The sequence below is a fragment of the Pinus tabuliformis genome, chromosome 7 (assembly GCF_031772625.1).
Source record: "Pinus tabuliformis cultivar Carrire ecotype Pingquan chromosome 7, CPIR1, whole genome shotgun sequence".
NCBI lineage: Eukaryota > Viridiplantae > Streptophyta > Pinopsida > Pinales > Pinaceae > Pinus > Pinus tabuliformis.
In genome coordinates, this window is record NC_142293.1 from 1,389,163,284 (window position 1) to 1,389,172,202 (window position 8,919).

Consider the following 8,919-nt stretch of genomic DNA (forward strand, 5'->3'; position numbering starts at 1 on the left):
AACACTGTCATACTTACAAAAAAAACCAAATAACTGAGAAATTTTACAAAACCCTAAATTCTCTTGCCAATCATTTTTTAATAAACTCTTTTATAAAATCCCTTAATGCTTTTTTATATATAAAGCCGATCTATTTATAGAATATCTCTTTATATAAAAAGAGCAAAAACCTTTATAAACTTGAACTTTTCAATATATAAAAAAAAATGACTTTAAAAACCTCCGAATACCTTTTATGTTAAAATCCTTCAATCTTTATGGCAAAACTTTCATATTTTATAAACATTTATCACGGGGAATAACCATAAACTTTTAATAAATCCGTCCTTCAAAAAACCCTAACACTTTAATATGGGTAAAAAGAATCCACCGAACTTTTAAAAAAGCCCTTCCGTAACAAATTTTTATGAGTCAGCGGTCACCATGTGATAGTTTAAACAAATTTTCTTGACTTGGTTAACGTGGCCGTGACTGGTTGAGACCTGCGTAAGAATTCTCTATACGGTAACGATAACCTGCGTATGCGGTAAGTTTTTCATCTTTAACGTGGTTCTATGCTAAGCCCAACAACATTATAACACTCTGAATACCACTGTAAGGAGTGTTATAGGAAAAATTATTTCTCTCTTCTATTTCACTATTGTTGATTTGTTTTTTTTTTGGCTTTTTGTAACCGCTACCAATTTGTTGTAAAGGCAGAGGAATTCACTTTAATTTATTGGAAAGGTAGAGCACTCAAAACACAAATTCACATACAAAATATATGAGGTTTTGCTTTTTTATTGGTCATACAACATGATTCTTACGAAGAATCCAGTGAAGTGAAGGGTATTTAAACCTTTCTAATTAGTGATTTGCCTAAAATATCTTGACATGCACACACACTTAACTCAGTTAACTCATGCTCTATATATGGATTGCACTTAACTCTTTATCCATCACTCAGAGTGACTCACCACTCAACACTCAACATTTATTTAACTGACTCGTTAATTTTAATCAACTCCTAATTACCATTTCTAACATATTACTGTGTTAATGATTAAGAATATGCCCAATATTTTATAGTATGTGAATTCCTAAAAATATGCCCAACATTGCCATAAAAATATATATAGTTTTGATTGAAGACCTACTCTGCCTCTCTACAAAACATAATATCCCACTCTAATTAGGATGGGTTGAAAGATGTAGGATAAATTTCAAAAATTCATGTGCTCCCAATTGCAAATTTAAAATGGATGATGCAGGGATGATATGGGCACCTACAATATGAGATGGGAGGCAGGATGTTTGGCAATTGCAAATGGACACGACACTACAAGAGGTTGAACACCGCAACAACACGGATAGCCAGTTCCGGAGATGGGATGTGGGGAAATCTGAAACGTTGATAAATAGGTACGATATATTATGGTATTCGAACATACAACCTCTGCATTGATATGTAGGGTGAACGGGTGCTATCGGGGCGCTTTAAATGGCCGATGGCAAGCCCGTTATTTCTTGTCGTTTTTAAAACAATCATTTCTTATTCAAAAATAAATTTTATTTGCAGTCAATTAAAGTGTATATTATTATTTTATATTTATTAGGCCAGTAGGCCTTCCTTTGAATGAGTTTAGTAGTCTACCTATCGATTCTCTGATTGACATTTGGCGTCCCGCTGGCATCTGGTTTAATTCACAACTGGCATATGTTCTCGGACTATTCCTCCCTCACCAAAACTGCTTTCCGATTTCTGCTCCTCCTGCTTTCCGCTTTCTGCTCTTCCACGACTTCCTGCAATAATGTTTCCGGGCTCTTCCACAACCTGCTGCAATAATGTTTCCGGTTTCGGCTGTGCACGACCTGCCTTGCTGCCTAACGATGAATTTACCTCTCGGTTATTCAGTGGTCATCCTGCTATATCCTGCCATACTTGACCTTTTAAATACCCATCCCAACACTTGCTGTCTCCTCAAATCTGTTCTTTATATTCATTTGCTTAGATGTTCTTCTAAGTGAATCAAATTTATTTATGAGTGTTGTGAAGAAGAGAAGATGGTTAAGGAAGTAGATCAGTCTAATGTTCAAGGATGGGTTGCTAGAGACAAGTCATGAATTCTCTCGCCCTTCAATTTCACTCGCAGGTTTCTCCTCGCTTTACTCTCATAACTGCTTTTATTGATACCCATTTGCAGAAAACTTACATTTAAATTGTTTGCTTCTATTGATACCCATTTGCAGAAAACTTACATTTAAATTGCCTTGACAGGGAAACTGGGCCGCATGATGTTACTTTCAAGATCGTATACTGCGGAATCTGTCACACTGATCTACATCAAATTGGTAATGAATGGAAAGCTTCCCAATACCCAATGGTTCCTGGGTAATGTCTTCATGATCTTCAACACTGCTTCACATCAAATAGCAAGACAAAAAGAGTATATGCCTAGAAGTTCATGCTCAATTTTAATTTACTCGCAATTCTATTTTTGCAACCATGAAATAGTAGGTATAGTAGTTGAAGTTGGTTCAGAAGTGAAGAATTTTTCTGCTGGAGATCGTGTGGGCGTGGGCTGTATGGTTGGAAGTTGCCATCATTGCGATTCTTGTAGCAAAGGGCAAGAACAGTATTGTGAGAAGGTCATTTGGACGTATGGTAGCACCGATGTTGATGGTTCTGTCACTTTTGGACGTTACTCATACTTGATGGTTTGTAACCAAAGGTAATTAATCATTTTCCCAACTCATGCAACCATTTTTGTTTTAGGGCATATGGGCTAAAATCGCCATAAAAGGCTTCCTTTTCTATCCATATAATCCTGTTCATGTTTGGAATGGGATCAACGAGTTTCAGGAATCTCCCAATTGACTCAAAACCTCGGAAAATTTAATTGCGCCAAGTTTCGGCAAGCCTTGCCGAGATGGGTGGTTTGTCTCTTTTATATAAAACCAGAGACAAATGGCATTAATATTTTTTCTTTATATTGGTTAAATAGGGTTTTAATAATTTGGGTGGTTTGTGGGTTGTAAGTAGCTTTGTGGTGAAGGTACCAAAGAATCTTCCTTTAGATGTTGCTGCACCATTGCTATGTGCGGGAATAATGGTGTACAACCCCATGAAATATTTCCAGATGACGAAGCCTTGAAAGAGCCTGGGCGTGGTGGGGCTTGGCGGTTTCGGACACATGGCTATCAAATTTGGAAAAGCTTTTAGGTTGCAAGTGATGGTGATAAGTACATCGCCTAGCATGGAAAAGGAAGTGAGAGAAATTTTAGGAGTAGATCACTTTGTCATCAGCAAAGATGAGAAATAGATGCAGGTTGCAGTCAAGTCTGTAGAATATATTATTGACACAGTCTCTACTAATCATGTTGCGAAGCCCCTCCTTAATTTGTTAAAGGTGAATGGTAAGTTGGTCATAGACGGTTTGCCAGAAAAGCCTGTGAAATTTGTTGCTCCGCCTGTTGTTATGGGTAAGTCCTCCGTGGCTTTTTGTCTTGTAGACAAAAGATATGAACAAAATTATATTCCAATCAAACTGAGAGTGTCAAAGGCATCCACAACTTAGGCAGATATGGTATCTCTAAATTTTGGATTTCTCTACCATTTTCTTGAACAAGAATTTGGGTGTTAATCACATGGAAGTTCGGATTTAATTTTACTTTTGGTGTGTGCATCCCGTCAATTTATTGGGGGGAGTTTGATTTGAGAGGTGAAGGAAACTCAGGAAATGTGTTATAGTTGGTGAGAAGCTTTTATCTCTCATAGAAGAGTAGGTTTATGGCTGAATGAGGATGTGAGAAACTAGGAACTATAACTCGTAGAATGTAATAGATGCCCGAGAGCTTGAGCAATTTGGTTAATAAAGTTTGCATAATTATGTTATAGTTTAATTTTGTGTAATTAATTTTTTTATGAGAATGAGAGCCTAGAAGAAGACATAGCTAACGAGCTCAGTACTGGATTGGGCTCTCAGCTTCATGGAAATTTCCACAAGTCTCTTGCAAAAGGAGAGGACTAAGGTTTCTGGTGCCAAAGCCAAAGATGGAACGAGGACAATTGAGTCTACTGCTATTTTAGGTAAGAAGATTCCAAGGATCCATGAATGCTCAATTTGTAAAAAGGGTTTTGCTTCAGGTCAGGCTTTGGGTGGTCAAAAGAGACGCCATTGGGGTAGCGGAGCTCTAGATACTATAATTACTTGTTGTGGCAACAAGGAGACCCCTAAGCTGCAGCAGCTGCCTGCAAGAGTGGAACTATTGGACCTAAGCATGCCTGCCCCTTTTGATGATGATGGTGATGCTGGAGACCTCAATACTCTGGATGGTAATGCAGTGGATTCTCATGGAACTTCCCATGCCCAAACCCACAACCCTCCTTCCTTGTTGTCTTCGTTGATGAGCAACCACCCAAGACAAGGACTGTTCTTGTACAATAGTGATGCTGATTTAAGTAAAGATGATGAAGCAGATAGTAAGGTAGAAAGGATATTAGATTTGGTAGAGGGAGCCATTCAAAATTCCCAGCGAGGGCACAATCATGGTTGCAATTGTAAGGCACACAATTCATTATCTGTGATTGACTCATTTGTGTATACCTACGCATTGAATTTTTTTTTTGTATAAGACCAATAATTTCTTTTTGTATAAGAGCAATAATTGGTAAGTATAAGTATTACAACAATGATATCATGAAACTTTGAAAATATTTAACAAATAGGTTTATAACCTTCGGATTCAAATGAGTGACTGCACTGTGCAAGATAACTAACACCAACTCAACTATCTCTTTGGTTTGTACCAAACATTGTGAACATGATTTCACCAATTCCCAACATCAATGAGAAAATTCCGTTGTTAATTTGTAGTTATTTTACATTTATGGATTAGTTAATTTAGTAGTTATTTTATGTTTTTAGATGAGTTAATTTTGTTAAATTTATTTTATATTTTAAGAATTAAATGTATGAAGATGTAGTTATATATATATATATATATATATATATATATATATATATATATATATATATATATATATATATATATCGATATATATATATATATATATATATATATATATATATATATATAAAGGAAGATGTAATTTTTTTAAATGAAGGTGTAAGGGGAATTAGGGCAATAGCATAGTCCTCTTGTTCCCCACATTTGCTTCGAATAGGAGTTGTTGTTATGAAAGTTGGGAGATGATGGACTGCTAGGTGAAAAAGGACCTCCTGCAATAATGTTTCTTTAAATTCTATTGTTGAATTTATTTTGTAATAGATATTTCTTTACTCAGGTTGTTCTTATTTGGTTAATGATCATGTAAAAATAAAAAGGAAGATATTCCTTTCATCACTAACTTTGAATTGCTTGTTTGCTGGTTGAAGAGTGAACAGGAAAATATTTTTTTCCATAAGAAATATCTTTATATTCCATATGAGGAATATTAATGTTTTGGTCCTTGAGGGATTTCTCATACATTAAGGCTAGAAGCCATTACAAGAAATACTCATTATGAACTCAATAGATCACATGCAGGGATTGAACCTATTTGGGGACGATAACAAGTTAACAACATTTATGCCAACCACCTGAGCTAAATCCGATTGATGTGTGTGTGTGTGTATAAGTTACCAGATTTCAGATTTAAATTTGGATATGGATCCACCGGTGTTTTAAACATTAATAATTTGTTTTTACATTACATTAAGTCATTTTATGAACCATGTCACTCTTAACATGTTAGTTTTAAGATTACTTACTAACTTGTTATCAACATTTATGCCAACCACCTGAGCTAAATCCGGTTGATGTGTGTGTGTATAAGTTACCAGATTTCAGATTTAAATTTGGATATGGATCCACCAGTGTTTTAAACATTAATAATTTGTTTTTATATTGCATTAAGTCATTTTATGAACCATGTCACTCTTAACATGTTACTTTTAAGATTACTTACTAATAACATGTATGTGGTTTATAAAGTTTACATTTAATTCAATTATGTACAATGGCAGTGGTTTATAAAAATTGCTTTAATATATTTAAGAGCCTAATTCAGAATTTCACAAAAACAATTGTTGAACTTCAGACTCTATCAATCCCCTCTTAAGGTGATATGTGAGGAGATGCAAACCTGAAGGAAATATGCTACATGTCACTACCAGAATTGAAAAATGAAAAATTAGAAATGGAGTTTATTCAAGAGTAGGCTTCTATAAATCTATGGATCCCATTTTTGGTGCGGTCAATTTTATGGAAAGACCATGCAAAGTTCACAACATTTGCTTAAGAAGTACTGCGCAAATGTATGAATTATACAGTTTGTTATAGCTTCATAATGACAATGGTCTGCACTGTCCATTGTGAACAAATAATGAGTAGAAATATTAAAAAGATTTATGAATAATTATGTAAATGAAATATCAAAATTGTATCTTACTTGGGACAAGCATAGTAGATTTGATACAAACTGCTCATTTATAAATAAGTTCAAAACATATTAAAAATATATATTTATATATAAAGAAAGATTTCTCAACCTTTCTTTACAATATTTCCTATTGCACTGCACTAATGTGGCAGGTTTCACGAAGAATATGAATCAATGTTGGAGAAGAGTTACAATTGTGGAAGCATATGTTTGTGTAAAAGTTAACCAATATCCAAATTGACAATACAATTGAGATTTTATATATATATATATATATATATATATATATATATACATATATATAATTTAGACTGTACATGTTATATGGTTTCCAATATTCATTATTTTCAATTTTTTTTTTTTTAGAAATACTTGTACTTTTTAATCATTCATAGAAATTCAACAATTCCAACTTCATAAGTCTATAAGCCTCCCTTTGTACTTTTGGGACAATGGCAATTGATACCCTTTCTTTCGAATCAGTTCCCTTTTCATTTTCGTCTACTTTTTTGCCCAGATTTGACATCTGTTACATGATTTAATTAGACGTGTTACATTATTTAAGTATCCTACATTGTTTATGGAATGATATGGCTTTAAAGTTAAGTCACTACGTGGGTTGTTGTTTTATGCCATGATGTTGCGTCTTTTTATTGTGGGCGGTTGGTTTATGCAATAATGTGGCTTGAAAGTTGCGCCACTACTCTTATCAATTGAAAGAAGCAAGTCCATCATGGTTTTAAGTGTTTTTTTTCCATAGAAAAAGCATAATACTTTTATATCAGAAATATAAAGGAGTCCAAAAATACAATAAAGGAAGAGTTCCAAAGATTTGTATCAACAGAGAAGCCATGAGCTGATGAAAAGAGGCCAGAAGGTCAGATCCAAAGAAGAAAGAAAAAAATATATCAGGAATCCATCCACATGGACCGATGCATAGACCAGATTCAGAAACAAAAATTCACTTGAATGCAAGGAGAAACCGTCCAGAAAAGAAACCCTGTAACAGTAAACAAAATCTACATCTCGATGAAGACCTGTTCAAAAAAACGGAAAACCCATAGCATATTGTTCGAATCAGCTAGCATCTTTGAAACAAACAGAAGCAAAAACATATAAAAAATTGCATGATAGAACTAGAAATAGGGAGGGTAAAAGTCCTGGATGGAGTAACATATCCCATTAGAGGTAACCTGTAGATGCCACGCTCCGGGAGCAGATTGAAGGCCTTTTTTGATAAGGAGTCTGTCGTCTGATTTTTTCCCCTGTGAATGAAGTTGATTGTGGCACCTTTGAAGGATGGCCAGTAGAAACTGATGCGATTAAGCCAACCCTCAAGATGAGGCCTTGAAATGGAGATTTTCCTAGCCATATAATCCACTAGAACTTTAGAGTCACCATAAATAGGAATATCTTGAAGATTTAGGAAAAGGTAGAAACTCAAGAGACCAGCAAAGGCCATCGCCTCATCCATCATGTTAGAACCCCTTCCTCCATTCCAGTGAGCGAAGAAAAGACAGTCTTCATTTGCTTGAATATGGAAACCACAGCCACAAACCCCATTCTGTGCAGCACCATCGAAAAACGCTCTAGGCAGAGATGAGGATGCCATAGGAAAATTTGAAACAGGAGGCCTTCCCAGCATGGGTGAGGAGGGCTGGAATTCCTCAAAGAGATTACAAATGGAGGAAAAAATTTCCAGCATTGGAGACTTTTTGTCATTAAAGATGAAATTATTACGCCACCTCCAAATACACCAAAAAGTAATGATAAAGATGGATCTCCATTTGGCGTTTTGTTTACTATACCAATTAAAAGCATCCATGATCGACAACTGAGACATGAATTTAAAATCATAACGAATTGCCAGGAGCGATCAAATTTGACGGGATCCCTTGCAATTAAGGAATAAATGAGAATTGTCTTCCTCGGACGATCTGCATATGGGGCATATACCCGGACGCTGCCAAGCACGCTTTTTTAAATTGTCCCACGTTAGATTTTTGTTGTGGAACGATAACCATGAAAAAAAGACCATTTTTAATTGACAACCCGCTTTCCAGTATATACTCGGGAAGGAACATTCATTTTGTTGCAGTCTTTCACTAATCATGTTACTGTATATGTCCCTTACCCTGATGCTGTCCATTCCATGAGAGTTTCCCCAGATGAGACAGTGCTGTTCAACAGAGCGGAAGATGCCTCCATTTCTGAGAATAGTTAAGATCTGCATCCACAAGCCACCAATGTCTTGCGATATATCCATACTCTCAGCTTCCCCCCAGATAGGGATAGGGCCCTGCCATCTCTCAATCAGCCCATCCCGAAAAAGATACCCTTCCTATGAAAGAACTTTAACAGGGCAACAGGGACGTGGATCTCCTCACTGCCACATATAAAAGAGTCTTTTCCCACCAGAATCCGCTCCCCCGTATGAAAATGCCATAAAAGATTCTTCCAGAACATATTTTCAATTTTTCTCAGGCTCATCCAAA

The 8,919-nt window shown here is 35.6% G+C and overlaps 1 pseudogene; it reads left to right on the plus strand.

Moving 5' to 3' along the window:
* Positions 1–2,103: 2,103 nt before the first annotated feature.
* On the plus strand, positions 2,104–8,648 carry LOC149252837 (mannitol dehydrogenase-like; annotated as a pseudogene).
* The last annotated feature ends 271 nt before the right edge of the window (positions 8,649–8,919 follow it).